The sequence below is a fragment of the Chrysemys picta genome, chromosome 11, assembly GCF_011386835.1.
Source record: "Chrysemys picta bellii isolate R12L10 chromosome 11, ASM1138683v2, whole genome shotgun sequence".
Classification (NCBI taxonomy): domain Eukaryota; kingdom Metazoa; phylum Chordata; order Testudines; family Emydidae; genus Chrysemys; species Chrysemys picta.
In genome coordinates, this window is record NC_088801.1 from 14,584,898 (window position 1) to 14,602,198 (window position 17,301).

General features: G+C 40.7%; 1 long non-coding RNA gene across 1 annotated transcript in view; it reads right to left on the reverse strand.

Moving 5' to 3' along the window:
• Positions 1 to 2,116: 2,116 nt before the first annotated feature.
• LOC135974236 (uncharacterized) overlaps positions 2,117 to 17,301 on the reverse strand; it is a 36,031-nt gene continuing 20,846 nt past the window's right edge. The window contains exon 3 of the long non-coding RNA XR_010591458.1: positions 2,117 to 2,818. This is a non-coding gene — a long non-coding RNA (uncharacterized LOC135974236). The remainder of the gene's footprint in view (positions 2,819 to 17,301) is intronic.

A 17,301-nucleotide genomic window follows, 5' to 3' on the forward strand; every position in this document is an offset into this window, starting at 1 on the left:
AGGTAAAAAGGACAATGATATGTGCCAATTTCTCCTATATTGGCCATTGTCTTCAGTGTACATGAGAACAGAATCCCAGATGACAAGAATCCCATAGCTACTAAGTAGCAATTATATTGCATTGTACTGTATCACCCTGCATCATGTTAAGACAGATTATCAGAGGCACATGCCATACATTTTAAACAAATAGATATTTCAAATGCTGTTATTTAAAGAAGAATGGCGTTGCGGGGGAAAGACTGACTGGGAACCCTGAAATGAACTGGGGTGATGCAGCGACATGTTCCTTAGCTCTTTATTGTGCCCTGCGGGTGGCAATCAGCCACTTGATAAGTTTAGTGAGACCGTTAACATTTTCAGAAAAGAGTGGAGGAACCATGAAAAGTCTCATAATCATTCATGATTCAATCAGTATTTCAGCTCACTCAATGCAACAACAGACCTGTCATTTTTTTTTGTTTAAATCATCTCTGAAGATGCATTACAAGTCTATCTATTTGCTGAAAATAGTTAACCACCAAAAAAAATTTCAATGAGATTTTTTTTCTTTTTGGCTAACAGGTAGATACTGCTGTTAAATAATCTGACATTGCTCGCAGTGGAAAAATAATATCCAATTGCAAACAATTCAGAGCAACCCTTCAAGGATATTTCTTAGTAACCTGGAATAGATACAATTTTCATTTCTTTTGAAGAAATTGTGCAGTTTATTTAAAGATGTTGATTTCATTACAAAGAATAAAGAAAATCTAGGTTTGGGGGGGTTATTGCAATATTATAAAAATATAGTATTCTAGAGTAGTGGTTATAAATACTACTATATTCTTATAATTGCAGGGTTTTTGGAAGATTACTGTAGAATTCTGTATTATATTTTGTGTGTGTATCTGAAGGTCAAGAAAGCTTTGGGTTTTATATATTGTATGTAAAGATGAGCCAAGGATCTAGATCAGGATTAAGTTTGGTCTAGAGTATCTTTTCCAAACTGTAGTATGGCTAGTGACCTGGGGAGAGCAGGTTGGTTATATGGTGCAGGCTCTCTCACTTTGTCCACTTGCTATGTCACAATCAGATAAGCTAAAAATACATTAAATGTTCACCTAATATTACTTTTCCATGTCAAGAGTTACCTTCATTGTCATACGGATGATCTATGACTATGAATGGAAGGCATGCGTTTTTCACAACTGGGGAGGGGAACTGTTCATGAGTTTTAACTACTGTGTGGTCCACACAGGGCCGGCTCCAGGCACCAGCAGAGGAAGCATGTGCCTGGGGCAGCACATGCTAAGGGGCGGCATTCCATCCATTCTTGGGGCAGCACTGTCCGAGCGGCAGTTTGGGTGGCCTTTTTTATTTTTTTTGCTTGGAGCAGCAAAAATGGTAGAGCCGGCCCTGGGTCCAGACCTGGAAAAATCTGGAGAACCAATCATCTGGAGTAAAGTTAAGTTTTGTATTTAAAGTTTCCAAACTCTTAAAAGTTTCCAGTAAAAGATTCAGGAATGCCGAAAATGGAAGAACATTCACAAAGATCAATTGATCACTGATTTTGTGAGGATTTCTGCCTTGACTGGTGGAAATTTCATGAGATTAGCTGTTCTCACAAGATTTCCACCATCTTGGTCCAAAAAAAGTGGTAGTCACAAGATACCTGCTATCTTGAGCCACATGCCAATGCCATTTCTGTTCTAGGATATGACCTGGACTCAAAACTATAGGACAGGTTCTGATATCAGGGTTCAGATTTGAAGTTCCAGTTTGAGCCCATCTCCAACTGTGTATGTTGCACCAAACTACTAAGTCTGTAAAATTAAAGGGCCAGCGCCTCAGTGGGTATAAATCAACAATTCCATTGAAGTCAGCAGAGCTACACTGATTTTCACCTACAAAGGATCTGGCTCAAAGAGATGAGTGTTTGCTCGGCTAATATGGTATCTTGCTAATTTACTCCATTCTACATGCGAAAAGGGGAGTATCCAGCCTTCAATACTTTTCTGCAATAGTTCTAAGAACCTTCATATACACATTTACAAGAGTCACATTTAATATATACCATTTCCTTTTTACATTCGCTTTGTATGCAGTGCAGAAAGATTACATTAATTGTTGTGTAATGTGGCCGGCATCCATTGTTTCTAGGATGGAAATCCACTGCACTCTGTTTTAGCCAAGTTCTCACTGAGGTTTTTATTTCTTACATGTAAAGTTCATCTTGGAATGTGGGAAAACTAGCCGGGCATTGAACACTACACAGGGAGACACAGGAATAAGTTTTATGACGGTTGAAAGTTTCTTGTTTTGTTTGTTTTTGTGTGAGTGCTTTGCAAAAGATATAGTACTGCAAAAATACAGGTGGATACAGCTTTAGACTAATTAGATTTATGGCCTAGAAGTCTGTACAATTTAGAGGGAAAAAAAGAAAAATATCTTCTAACTAATGTATACAGAAGCAGTGTCCAGCCACCTGGAGTTTAAGCAACGGCTAGAGTTGCATCTCTGGTATGCGACAGGGTATTTGAAGAAGAAGGAATGTGGGTGAAACCCCAATATAGGGAAGAAAATGCAGAAAAACCTAGAAGATTGGGATTGAATTATTAAGTGGCATGAATTCAAAAACTAAACATTTAGGAAGTTTAGGAACATAGAAGATTTGGGGCCCTATGCAGTTTTAAATTGCATTATTGGCATTTTCCACAACCTCACTCGCTTCGCCAACATTCTGGGATGACCTTTACAGGGAAGCCAACCACTCTTGCACAATTATGGGAACAAATAGTTATCTTCAGAATTCAGCAGCTTCACTTATTTCTTCTTTCTGAAATAGTTACAGAGGAGCATCATTGGTCTTTGGTTGCACATGAGCTGCCCCATTCAAGGTAATGATGTTTCACAAGTGAATTTAGGTACAAAGCTGGACCTGGTCTGCTCCTGCCTTCTCCCACCACACAAACCTGCTCAGACTCCACTGCTTGGAAAGCCACACAGTGCTGTTTATTTCAGATCCCTCCACCAACACCTTTACAGTTTTGGGGGACAATACAAAGTCCCTTATAGTCTCAGCAGTTTTCCTAGGGTACAAGAGGAGACAAGGTCTCTCTTCTTGGAGAAATCCCAGCCAGCCCTGCTCCTCTGCCTTGCACTTTCTTCCCAGTCCTCAACTGATGGGCTAATTAATCCTTTTACTCATCCATCCTCTTACCATGATTTGCTAATTACATTTCATTCCCCAATCAGGCCTCTCTGGGGGAACTAATTAGTATAAAAGTGATCAGAGTGCAGGCTCACCTGTTAACACCATGCACTCTGTCACACCTGTTGATGAACACTCCAGGAAATCTAAATCCTTACAAATATGGGCAAGCCCCATAGCAAAATTTTGACTAAAAAGGAAAGATATAAAAATTCTCCACCCCCCTCAAAGTGTATGTTTGCACATGTGTAATAGTAAAACTACAATTTCCTACATAATCCTGAGGAGATGGATAGAACCAACTCCAACCAACAAAGCCTTACTGCTATATCTCTTGGCTTCCTTACCTGGTGAGCCCCAGTGTTTGTCAAGATCCCTCGTACCCCCTTATGAGACAGGTGTGCAGTGTTGGTGGAGCCTCTCCAACCTGCATGTCCTGCACAAGAACCTGTTACAATGTAGCCCCTCAAATACCCACAAAGAGGGTAGAGAGAGGCAGGGTATGATCCTGCCGTTTCTCTTCACTGGTCTACACAGCAGGTCTGACATGCTGGACAGAGTATGTTCACACATCTGAAGAGGAGTAGCAGTAGACCCGCTTCCCATTTCATGCTGGGGCCCCAAGAAAAACACCTCCTGGAGGTCCTGCTGAGAAGGTATGGCTCCACACTGCCTCCACTGTGGGCTAGTGCAGACTGGGTTTGATCCTACAAGGGTGCTGAGCACTCTGGCTTCAATCCAGCAAAACACTTTAGCACACACTTAGCTTTAAGCACAGTAGAAGTTTCATTGAAACCAATGCAACTATTTACATACAGGATCAGAGCCAAAGTTCTAAGCACCTTGTAGTATCAACCCCTTAGGGCCTGATCCAAAGCCTGCTGATACCAGTGGGAATCTGAAGTCAATGCAATTGTGATTGGATCAGGTCAATAATGCACAGCTGAGCCCTTCGCCTGTAAGATCCTCAGATATACAGGATACAGGTATATTTTATTGGTCTGGAAAGCACACACCCCCTCCACACACACACACCTATGACACTATGGAAATAACTCCTAATAAGAACAACACATTGTAGTATTCTGACATCCAGGGCTAGGAAGTTGGTCCTAAGCTCAATTTGATTGAGTAGCTCATCTCAGGAAGCACTTGGCCATATTGTTTGGATTTTGCATAGCACTCCAGGTTCTGGAACGATACCTTCCACTGAAAAATATTGCTTGTAGGACCAGTAAACATGGGAGAAGCTAGTGGGCAGTAGCTAACGAGCTCTCGGTGCTCTACAAAAAGCCAACCAAGATGATCAGATTTATGGCATTATCCTTTGCCTTGCTACGGAGAAGGCAGTTAAGGAGAGCTACCCATTGTGCCCAGCACATGTGGCCAAGAGCGGGAGATGGGATCAAATAGAGGTGTTCAGTGTAAAGGGCAGAAGCACTGCAGAAATCTGCTGGAGGTGCAATGGTGGGCTACACAAGGGTGATCAGATGTCCCGATTTTATAGGGACAGTTCTGATATTCAGGACTATCACTACCCCGCCACACCACATCTCCTGATTTTTCACGCTTTCTATCTGGTCACCCTAGGCTGCACAGATGGGAGAGGTGGCCACATGGTAGGTCTTTCCAGCTTCCCACAAAGCTGCCTGCTTCCCCATCGCAAGTTAGCTCTGTGGCCCCATCTGCCATGTTGGAAAAGGAGATATTTGAAGAACACAAAATGAGGAGCTAGGGAGCAGCCATCCCGTGCAGCATGTTCTTCTCCTACATGACATCAAGGCCATAGTAATAAGGGGGATTTGTTAGTGCTGCTCCTGGGAGCATTAACTATCCCATCTCTCTCTTTAACCCCTGTATCACAAGGGATAACAGAGCTCATGTTGGTTGCATGGAGACCAAAGGCAGCACAAACAGCTCAGTCATGCTGGAAATTGGGACTCAAATGTTCAGAGGGTGAGCCCCCCTCTCTAACTGCTTGAAAGCCTGCAGCCTATGCTACAAAAGCAGACTTCAGCCCCTTGGCTGTGTAACCCACTGGTCAATGTGTGTTGTGCATCCCTCTCTGTGCCCAGTCTACAAAGGATCAGAGTCTTCTACAGACCCAGCTATAGCGCCTTTAGCTCAGGCTGCAAAAGGCCCCAGCTTCTTGGCTCATGACCGCCACGTAAGTAAGGGCTTGTCTGATGTGCCTCAGACACTTGGGATGAGTTTCCTATGTACAGAGGAAGTGTGTAACCCACTGATCAGTGTGTGTTACATGCTCCCTCTTTGCAGAGCATGTGTGTCTTTTTTAGCTCTCAACTTGAGAGTCTGGCTCTTTAGAGATTCATGCTCTTAACTCTGGAGGTTCACTGTTCAATCCACACTATTAGCTAAGATGGTGGTATCACATCTGCACCATCTCTCTGCTGGCCTTCACTGAAGGTGGGGGAAACACTTTTGATACACTATTTTAAGAGTAGAAACCTTGGGGGAGGGGGGGTGGAAATCAGATAAATCTTAAAGAAGCTCATGTGATAAACACAGCACTGATAATCATCCATAGATCAGAATCAGTAAAACATTCTATCGGCCAAGGAGAAATTATTATTCCAGCCAAACTATAATAAATTTCTGTGTTGTAATTCCCAAAATATTTTGCTGGAATTTATGGCGTCACTGGAACTTATTCCTCAGATGTTTAAGGTTATTGCTTTGCCAGCAATTTTATGTATTGTATTAAATCACTGGGCTTATGAACGCTCCCATTATTTTTAGACTCTGTATTAATTGTAAATCACATTAATGGCAATTTAGAAAAATATAAAAGTGATGGGACATTTTTATAACTTTGTTGACTATCTTAGATAAAAAAAAGTGTGGAGTGTGTGGGTGGAGGAAGAGAAATGCAATTAAAGAAAATATCTTGATTTATTAAATTCTATTTTGAATCACTATATCCATGAAACAGAATAAAAAATGACAATTTTTACCATCTGCTTTAGCCTCTCTTCAGTTTTATTGTCCATCAGCAAAAACACAAACCTCTCCTGTCTCCTAACCAACCAACTCCGTTTCCTCTGTTACCTTAGAGATTCACAGCCTATCCAGATTTTTCCTTCCCTTGCTCTGAGACTTATCTGCACCATTAAGACAACATAGACCAGTGTGTAGAGTACAACACAGAGTGAAGAGTTCTGCATTCTGTCAAAAAACTTGCTGTTTGGCCTTGGGCAAGGCTTCTTTAGCATCCCCAACTATACAAAGGGAAGAATGTCACCTCCTCAGTAGCTGAGGAGAGGAAAGGATTAACTAATATATGTTTGAAGCAGCCATTGATATCCTCATAACAGAGAAGTATAGAGGATTATGGGTATAATTCACCCTTGATCAGAGGCCCAGCAGAAGACAATTGCAACAGTAAAATCTCACATAGGCCTTTTTTTGAAGACTTAAGTGCTGCGTAGAATTTATGTTGGCCCTCAGTTCTGGAACGAATTTTATTCTCAGTTACCTCTCGGTGGTTATGCTTTCCTGTACACATAGATCAGCCAGATATTTCCCAAATGAACAACAAGACAGACACAAGTAGAGTATCTCATTTTTAACATGCTGCATCAGCTCTCCCTCCCAAAATGGCAGACAGACTCACTACTTAGATGCAGTACACAAAAAACAAAGTCAAAAGAGTTAGAAACTACCTACCCTTCATTCAGTCTGTCTTGTCCTCTGCAACTTCCCAGCACAGACTATTCTAAGTCCTTCCAAACTTTACATAGACTGATAAAATGTGCTTGTGAGCCCTGCATATCTAGTGCTATTGACTGTTTTTAAGTGGCAACTGGCTTTGCCAGGGTGCTTTTCACAGATCTGCTTTTAACCTTAGTAACAATTATAGTCCAGAGTGAATATTTATGACAAGGTTATAAACCCTGAAAAGTGAGTTTTCTAATAGATATCCTGACAGAGTCTTAACTACAGAGGCACAAATTATGTTGCTATAATAATTTTTCCATATGATCAAGGAGCACTTAAGGAAGACAAGGCCATTGTGGAGAAGCTAAATGAATTCTTTGCATCAGTCTTCACTGCAGAGAGCATGAGGGAGATTCCCACACCTGAGCCATTCTTTTTAGGTGACAAATCTGAGGAACTTTCCCAGATGGAGGTGTCAATATAGGAGGTTTTGGAACAAATTGATAAATTAAATAATAATAAGTACCCAGCACCAGATGGTATTCACCCAAGAGTTCTGAAGGAACTCAAATGTGAAATTGCAGAACTACTAACTGTGGCATGTTTCAGAGTGGTAGCCGTGTAGTCTGTATCAGCAAAAAGAACGAGTACTTGTGGCACCTTAGAGACTAAAATTTATTTGAGCATAAGCATTGGATCCAGTTTTAGCCCACGAAAGAAGTGGGTTTTAGCCCACGAAAGCTTATGCTCAAATAAATTTGTTAGTCTCTAAGGTGCCACAAGTACTCCTCGTTCTTTTAACTGTGGCATGTAATCTATCACTTAAATCAGCCTCTGTAACAGATGACAGGAGGATAGGTAATGTAACACTGATTTTTAAAAAGAGAGGTGATCCTGGAAGTTACAGGCTGGAAAGCCTAACCTCAGTACAAGGCAAACTGGTTGAAACTATAGTAAAGAACAGAATTATCAGACACAAAGATGAACATGACATGTTGGGGAAGAGTCAACATGGTTTTTCTAAAGGGAAATCATGCCTCACCAATCTATTAGAATTCTTTGAAGGTGTCAACAAACGTGAACAAGGGCGAACCAATGGATATTGTGTACTTGGACTTTCAGAAAGTCTTTGACAAGGTCTCTCACCAAAGGCTCTTAAGCAAAGTTAGCAGTCATGGGATAAGAGGGAAGGACTGCTCAGGGATCAGTAATTCGTTAAAAGATAGGAAACAATGGGTAAGAATAAATGGTCAGTTTTCAAAATGGAGAGAGATGAGTGACGTTCAACATATTCATGAATGAGCTGGAAAAAGTAATGAACAGTGAGGTAGCAAATTTGTAAACAATATGAAATTACTCAAGAATGCAGTCAGCTTTGAACTTAATTAAGAGTTGCAAAGAGATCTCACAAAACTGTGTGACTGGGCAACAAAACAAGACGAAATTCAATGTTGATAAATGCAAAGTAATGTACATTAGAAAATATTCCCAACTATTCATAAAACAATGGGGTTTAAATGAGCTGTTATCACTCAAGAAAATCTCGGGCTCTTCGTGGATAGTTCTCTGAAAACATCTCTTTAATGTGCCACAGTAGTCAAAAAAGCAGTCAAATAACAGAATGTCATTGGGAAAGGGATAGATAATTAGACAGAAAATATATTGCCACTATATAAAGTCATACTGCATGCTGTTCTGGTTGCCCAGTCTCAAGAAAAGATATAGTAGAATGGGAAAGAGTACAGAAAAGGGCAACAAAAGTGATTAAGGGTACGTAACACCTTCCATAAGAGGAGAGCTTAAAGAGACTGGGACTGTTCAACTTAGGAAAGAAACTAAAGGGGGAATATGATAGAGGTCTGTAAAATCATGAATGGTGTGGAGAAAATAAGGAAGGAAGTATAATTTACACTTTCACATAACACAAAAAGTAGAGTTATTGGGTGACCCCTAACAGGCAGCAAGTTTAAAACATACATAAGTACTTCTTCACACAATGTTCCGTCAACCTGTGGAAGCCATTGCCAGGGGATGTCTGATGGTCAAAATATAACTGGCTTAAAAAAAGAATTAGATAAATTCATGGAGGATAGGTCCATCAATGGCTGTTAGCCAAGATAGTCAGGATCACAACCCTATGGTGTGGGTGCCCTTAAGCCCTGATTGCCAGAAGCTGAAACTGGACAACAAGGGATAGATCACTTGATAATTGCTCTGTTCTGTTCATTCCCTCTGAAGCACCTGCCATTGGCCACTGTCAGAAGACAGAATAATGGGCTAGATAGACCATTGATCTGACCCCATATGGCCATTCTTATAGTATGTTCTAAATCTGACATGGTAAAGCTATTTTAAAAAATGAAATGAATGTTAAGTCACATAATCAACTAGGTATTATATTCAGCAGATTTTAGAAAGGTGTTTGTAAACTGAACACTGGAAACTTTATAATTTCTTCCTCAGATCCCCATAAAAAGAGCTATTAGTTGTTATTAAGATTGTTATATATAAGAATGTGATATCCTGTAGTTTATTTTATTTTACATTTTTTTGGGGCCAAATTGATCCATTGGCATCCATGAGCTACACCAAAGACAAATTTGGCCCATTGCTTTAATTTTTAAAAACAGACAATGATTCATTTTCCGATCTTAGGGATATTCAAATGGTTGCAGGATTGGTTCCTTGACTTTTATGACTAACATGGGGCCTGGTCATGGAAATAGTTTCTGTCAGGCGTACTGTTTATACCATGAGGCCCAACTGCACCTCCCTTATTCACGGTGAGTAGTTCCTGAGTGCATGAATAGTCCCATTGACGTCAAATGGGACTGTGTGTGTAATGAGGTACTATTCTGTCTGAGTAAGGGCAGCACAACTGGTGCCCTGGATAGCCTTATTTACTTCAGTGCCACTGCTCCAGGTAGAGAGAACTACACCTGATAGTACGTATTTGCAGAACAAGAGCCATAAAGAGTGTACGTTTTGGTTAAACACGACTGTGCCACCCTATTGCTGAAAAAAAGGAACACGTGATCACTATTTTATCACTTCTGTTCTATCATAAGCTTCTCCCAATGTAAGGCTTCATATGCACAGTCCTATTTTTCATAGCAGATGTTCTTAGTGGAGATTCCAGATGTGAAGTCAGAGATCAGTCCCTACTTTCAAAATCATCCTTCTGCCATTATTTTCCTGCCTCACATGATGGTTACCACCTCATCCTCATTCGAAGACTATACCTTCTAGTCAAGGCTATGTGTAAAACATCACAGTATCACACTGAGCTAATCATAAATAAATTGGGAATGGAACAATGTATGAAGTTCCAAGACAGAGATTAGTGCAAAAGGAAAGAATTTGTATTGAAACTGAGAAATAATGCAACACCACTTCCTAAAGCTAGCTAGTTGTCCTCAGATATCTGGGCACGGCATTGCTTATGATCTAATCCAAGGAGAGGCTGAAATCTACCATCATGCGCAAGATGTGATTGCATATAGTGGTTGTGTATAATATGCCATTAGACCAAGATTTTCAAAGCAATTTATGGGAGTAAAGTGCCCAAAAAGCTCCTTTGAAAATGTCAGATTTAGCCATTAGTAAGGGTCAAATATAAGGAAAAGTCGGTTGTCCCTTTTGAATTTGGATAGCAATGTAAATGTAAACTGTACTTGAATCTAAAACCTTCTGAGAGGGAAATACCTAGGATGTGCATTTTAACAACCTTTTTATAGGATGCCTCCTGGAGAGATCCACAAATGGGAAAATCCATGATACAGTATGTGTATGTAAAATTCAAAGGGAAGGATTGGTTTCCTTCACATTGCAGATGCTAAAGATCTTTATGCAGGTGCTACTTACAGACAGCGTTACAAGCCGGGAGTAAACAACCTAGCTGAAATACTGTTACATCAATAATTTTGAAACATCTGAAGCATCAATGTGAGCCAACTTGTGAATCACGCCGCCTTCTAGCTAAACTGTGCTATGCAACACATGCCGATGGAGGCTGACTGGCTATTACTAACTATTATGAATAGTGCACAAATGAAACTAAACCAAGATTAGTTTAGCTGTACCATATACAAGGCTTGCTCCGCTGCAATAATTCAACTAGACTGCTCATCCTATACAAGTGTGCAAAATGATTCCATTTTAAATGTCTGTCCAGAAACCTTCTGTAATTGCATGAACAATAAATATTTAGGGATGACCCTGACTATATATCAGTAGGTGGAACAGGAATTTGCCTGTGGGAACAATATTTAGTGACTATTTATTGTGTGAGCAACACTCAGTCTACTTAAGGCATCAGAACTCTCAAGCTTGTGCTAAATGATTTCCTTCTGTAATTCAAACTGAGGGACTCCCCGTGTCTACATACAGGGAAATACATTGCTCTGCCAAAACCCACCTAGAACTAGCATGTGGTTGGGTGCTTTGGGTAGATTCCTTACTGAATTCCATAGCCTAGTCATTCTTCATGTTGCAGGGAAAATCCAGGAGATAAAGGACAATGTGCACGCTAGGGCAAAAACTAATTCAGAGCATTGTGTGCAAAGCCGAAAGGATTCCTCACATGAGAAAAGTGTCACGCGTGTATAGCTGTTTGCAGGATTTGGACCTTGGCAAAGAACTAACCCCTCAGATACACATGGTGAATCTGCCTGCCCTTATTCTGTTCCTCTGCAAAAGGAGTACTCTCAGGGTTGTCAACAAGAGTTCCATACACAGGTGATGAAATTCCCCTTGTGCAGAGGGCCCATGAACCACTAAAATTCGCATGCACCAGCTCTCTACACAGGGGTGAATTTCACCCATAGACATGGCACCTTCAGTGTGACTCTGACGGGAGGATTTTGCCTTAATCCTTCCGTTTAGCCATTACTGAGAGTCATCAAACTTGTATCATTCCCTATAAATCAAGTTACCAGTCACCACCTAAATCCAGGTATGTCTGGCAAAAACAAAAAGAGGTGCCAAGCCACAATGATTTGCCAAGTTTCCTGGGGCCTTGTACTGACTTAGCTCTACAGAAGCAGCCAGATGGATTTTATGCTGAATCTGGCCCTGATATACAATGTATTGTACCTTGAAAATGGCTATTAAAACAGTAAAGTTACAGCTGACTCAGATTTCCTATATAGAGAAACAGCTGCTTTTTAATTTACGAAATCTAAATTAAATCGTAACTTAAAAGCTACGTGCAGCCGACAAAACATGCCAAATCATATGCCTGAAATATAAAACTGCTGCTGAAATTCTGATAATATTTAACATGTTCTTTATGAAGAAAAACATTCATCCTGAGCATGGAAACGGCCTGAACAAAGGCAGCATTAGGACCTCCAAAGCTGAGGGTGTACAAAGGTTATGAGAATGTGTCTGTTCAGAACTACAAATCAAAAAACACCATCACCACATGTTACAGAACATGAAGTATCCCTTACAAACACTATAAAACCCTGACAAATCCTCACCTAAAGATTTCCATTGGCTAGTGGAAGGCTGGGTTTTTTTTCCATTTTTAGTGGCACGCCGAAAGCCCAGTGGTACCATTGAAGTGACCTTTGGGGGATTAAGGTTGAGAAGCAATGACAGAGGATTGTCTCTGGTCTAATACTGTCTCCTATTTACATATTTAAAATATGGGTGCTTGATGTCCAAGTGATTTCGGGTAGAGTGGTTCCAACTGGCTAAACTGTAACCAAGGCATGAGAGATTGTCTTTTTTTATTTAATTCAGGATAGTTTTAAGGCTTTTGTCTAATCAACAATTGCATATTTGTTGTTGCAAGGTATGTGCATCACCTTCTCCATAATTACTAGCGCATGCTATGTTCTAAGGTGTTATAAGAGCACAGCAATAAAATAAATAGGCCCAGATTGTGGCAAAGGATGGGCATCCGTGCAGGAGTGGAAGGGGGAATTAGACAGCTCACTTGTGCTACCACGCAGACTCCCCAGATGTTGAGTCTAGACACATAGGTATAAGATCATGTCCACGTTGCATTCTGAATTAAAGAGAGAAAACTGTGGTGTAGAGGCATTTCTGTGGCACTCACCACTGTAGTAACTGAGAACCTCACAAACAATGAACTAAATTTCACAATACCCCTTTGGTGTGGGAAAGTATAATCCCCATGCTATAAATTGAGAAACTGAGGCACAAGGAAGGCAAAATTTGAGTTTGAACAAGTGTCTTAACTGGAATATTGGGGTAAATTCTATACATGCATATACTCCACTTCCTGCAGTTCTGCTTCACTCTTTGCTGAAGCAGAGGTCAGAATTCTGTCTTTTCAGAAAGTATTATGCAAAATTCATTCCCAGGATCACTGTATTTTAAACCCTGAATATACATTTTATCAATAGGGCCCAAACATTTTAAACAGTACTCGGAATAGCTTTATAAAATGAAGCTATTGAATAGTAAGACGACCCCAGTGTCTCCTTTCTATCTAGACTTTTGCAGAGGCTTTTCTTACACTACCTATGTCACTATTTCAAGTTCTCATCTTAATATTCACCCTCCTTTATTCTAGCACACACATTCTTGCTCATCAGATGTTGTTCACAGACAATCTCTTAGTCTAAATTGTGGCCTAACATCCACTGTGTCCCTTGAATTCATCAGTACTGGAATGATAATGGCAGTGTCCCTCAGTCCATATCTAAACACTTCTGCCTTGCACTCAAACCCTGCTTGCTCTGCTTAGCTGGGCTGATCGAACACGAAACTTGCTAAACTAAAGCTCTAACATCAATACATAGAATAAACCTCTGGATTCCTACAGGGCCCTCACTAATACACGGCTCCTTTCTTCCCAGTAAAAGCAGCTGAGTTAGATAAGGGATCTATAGACACTCATCTTCCCCAGTCCTGCCTCTGTATTATTGCTCACTAATGAAGAGAGAATCCCAATTTAAAGCAATTGGCTAACAGCTAAATGTGGCTTCAATAAGTTCTGTGGCCTTGAAAGGTGAAAATTTTTGAGTGCCCATCCTGAGACACCCAGAGCCTAATACTCTGTAAAGCAGGCCATAGACATCTCAAGGTGGGCACCTAAAAATGGCAGCCACTCTTGGCCTATGAGATTTATCCAGTGCCAGACAGGAAACCTATGCAAAGCTGGGAGCCAAACAGCTCTCGATTTCCAGGCCTGTGACTTAACTGCAAGTATTTATCCTGGTGTCAGGAGAGCAGACCTGACTCTGGGCAGGGTGTAGGTGAGAGAATACCAGGTAATCTTTTCACATTAGAAGTTAGATGAATCTTCACACATTTAATTGAATACTAGATAAATCACTAGGCAATATTTTTACCATATACCTTATTTCTACAACAGGTGGAATACACTTTATCATGTATGCTAAGGGAGCTGCCATTTTCCTAGTTTAAAAGCTTTGATTGTCTTCTCCATTACCAACTAAGAACATAGAAACTTACATACTGGGTCAGACCAATGGTCCATCTAGTCCAGTATCCTGTTTCCAACAGTGGCAAGTATCAGACCTTCAGGGAAGTGTACAGAACAGGGCAATTTTGGAGAGATCCCCCTCCCAGTCTTCCGTTCCTGGTTTATGCAAGCCAAGCATGGGGTTACATCCCTGACAATCTTGGCTAATAGTCATTGAGGGACCTATCCTCCATGAACTTATCTAGTCCTTTTTTTAACCCAGTTATACCTTTGGTCATTACCACATACCATCGCAATGAGTTTCACTGGTTATCTCTGTGTTGCGTGAAAGAGTATTTCCTCTTGTTTTTATTAAACCTGCTGCCTATTAGTTTCATCAGGTGACCCCTGTTTTTTGTATTGCAGAATAACACTTCTCTATTCACTTTTCCTACATCTTTTATGGTTTTATAGACTTCTTCATATCCCCTTTCAAACATCTCTTATCTAAGTTGAACAGCCCTAATCTTTTTAGTCTCTCCTCCTATGGAAGCCGTTCCATACCCTGATCTTCTACGCCCTTCTATGAATCTTTTCCATTTCCATTATATCCTTTCTGAGGATTTCCATTATATCCTGGTCTGACCCAGTATGGAAGTTTTTATGTTCTTAGTTTGTAACGGAGAAGACAATCAGGGTCTAAAGCTTTTAAACCAGAACTGGATACAGCATTCGAAGTGTTGGTGCCTCATTGTGAAAGCCACTAGATAAATCCATATTTCTGACTTATTTTCTATCCCTTTTCTAATTGTCCTAATGTTCTGTTAGCCTTTTTGGCCACTTCTGCACACTGAGCTGAAGTTTTTATTTTGGGAATATTAGGGAATTATCCACAATGATGCTAAGATCTCTTACTTGCGTGGTAACAACTAATTTTGAACCCATCATTATATATGTGCAGTTGGGATTATGTTTTCCATTGTGCATTTCTTTGTAGTTATCAATGCTGAATTTCATTGCCATTTTGTTGCCCAGTCACCCAGTTTTGTGAGATCCCTTTGTAACTCTTTGCAGTCAGCTTTGGACTTAACTATCTTATCCTATCATCTGCAAACTTTGCCACCTCACTATTCACTCCCTTTCCCAGATCATTTATGAATATATTGAACAGCACAGGTCCCAGTACAGAACCTTGGGGGATCCTTCTGTTTACCTCTCTCCATTTTGAAATGGAGAGGAGAACTAAGTTCTCATTTTCTGATCTTTCTCTTTCCACCCAACCCCATCTGCTGCTTACCCTTCCTTTTTCCTTCACATACTTGAAGAGGACACAAATCTGGCAAACTTGGGGCTTGATTCTGCTATTCCTATTAAAGCATAACTTCCATTGAAGATATTGGTTATATACTGGTTGTTTGCTACACTTCACCCCAGATGTGGGTGCACCAATTTACATGGGTCCATAGGAGAGCTGATCAGAAAAAACTTAGACAGAACATGTTGATTTCACCAACATATTATTTTGGAGGGGGAAAAAGTGGGGAAAGAGTTCTAACAATGTTAAAGCAGCCCATTTTGACATTTTCATTTCAAAATGTTTTGATTTTATAATATATAAAATTAGAAAGTCAAAATCAAAACAAAAAGGTTGAAATGTTTTGTTTGGAAAAAATTTAAAATCAACCCAAAATGATTTTTTTCCCCCAGAATTTTCTTGCATGGAAAATTTTGGAGTTTTCATTCTGAATCAGAATGAAAATAAAATGTCAAAATCTGCCATGAAATGAAATTTCCATTCTCCACACGGCTCTAGTCCAGAGTTTCTAACTAACACCGGGATCTTTAGGGGTTAAAGGCAATATGCATGTAACTATATTAATAATAGTTAGTAAAGGAGAAGCCTGCTCTTAACATAACAATTCCTTTACTTTGAAATCTTTTCTTGCAGATTACCCATGAAAAAAAATGGAGATAGCACCCCTTAGTCATGAAGGGAAGGGAATGCCATATGTGGGAGGATACCTGGAAGCTACAATACACATAAAGGACATAAACATTCCATGTCCATATCCTCAAAGGGCAGCAGTTCAGTCCAGTGAGGGACAGGCTGAGGGCCACCAACCCTAGAAAATATGCCTAGAAGGAAAAGAATAACACCAAGAACAGGCTGCAGTGTGAGAGGCAGAATGACCTTGCAGCTAAGACACTAGACGGAGATCTGGACGCCTGAGTTCAATTCCCAGCTGTATCACAGGCTGCCTCTGTGACCTGATACAAGTCACTCTCTGAGTCTCAGTTGCTTATCTGTAAGATGGGGATAATAATACTCCCTCCTTGCCTTGTCTACATAGATTGTGAAGTCTATGAGATGGGGACCTGTCTCTTACTGTGTGTTTATTCAGTGCTTTGTGCCTCTGTTGGGGCAGCAGGGTGCTAGTGTAATACAAGCAATACAATGCAAGTGAAGCAGAGGCTTACAGCAATATTGTGCATGATGAATGCTTAGCAAGAACACAAAGGTCTAGTGATAACAGTTCCAAATGGGTGTGCTGGGGCAGGCGTCTGGGGACTGCACCAGTGCAGGTAGGCTGTTTGGGTTGATGCCTTTAAAGCGGCTATAAAAGTTGGATGGCTACACAGTTACTGTTTGTTACTCAGCTGAGGGCTGTGGGGTGGGCAGAGTGGTCTCGGAGGTGCTCGGCACCCACTTGCCACCCCAAGGAGTGATGATGATGGAGCAGGTGGTTTTCTAGCAGGCACAGACTGTAGCATATGTGCAGTCCTATATGCCAACTTGCACATATGCGCTTTGGATGGAAAGTGCGCTACTGCTCAGCGATACATGCTTCAAACTAAAGAGTTGTTTATTTTAATGGCTATTTTTTAACTGGCATATTCCAGGTGCACACACCCCTCTGATTCTCCATCTTACCCACCCACCACAGGCGCCGTCTGTATGAGTTGCTGGTAGGTGCTTGACAGTCCCACCTCTTCCCACTCCATTCTGCCCACTCCCCTGAGCGTGCCC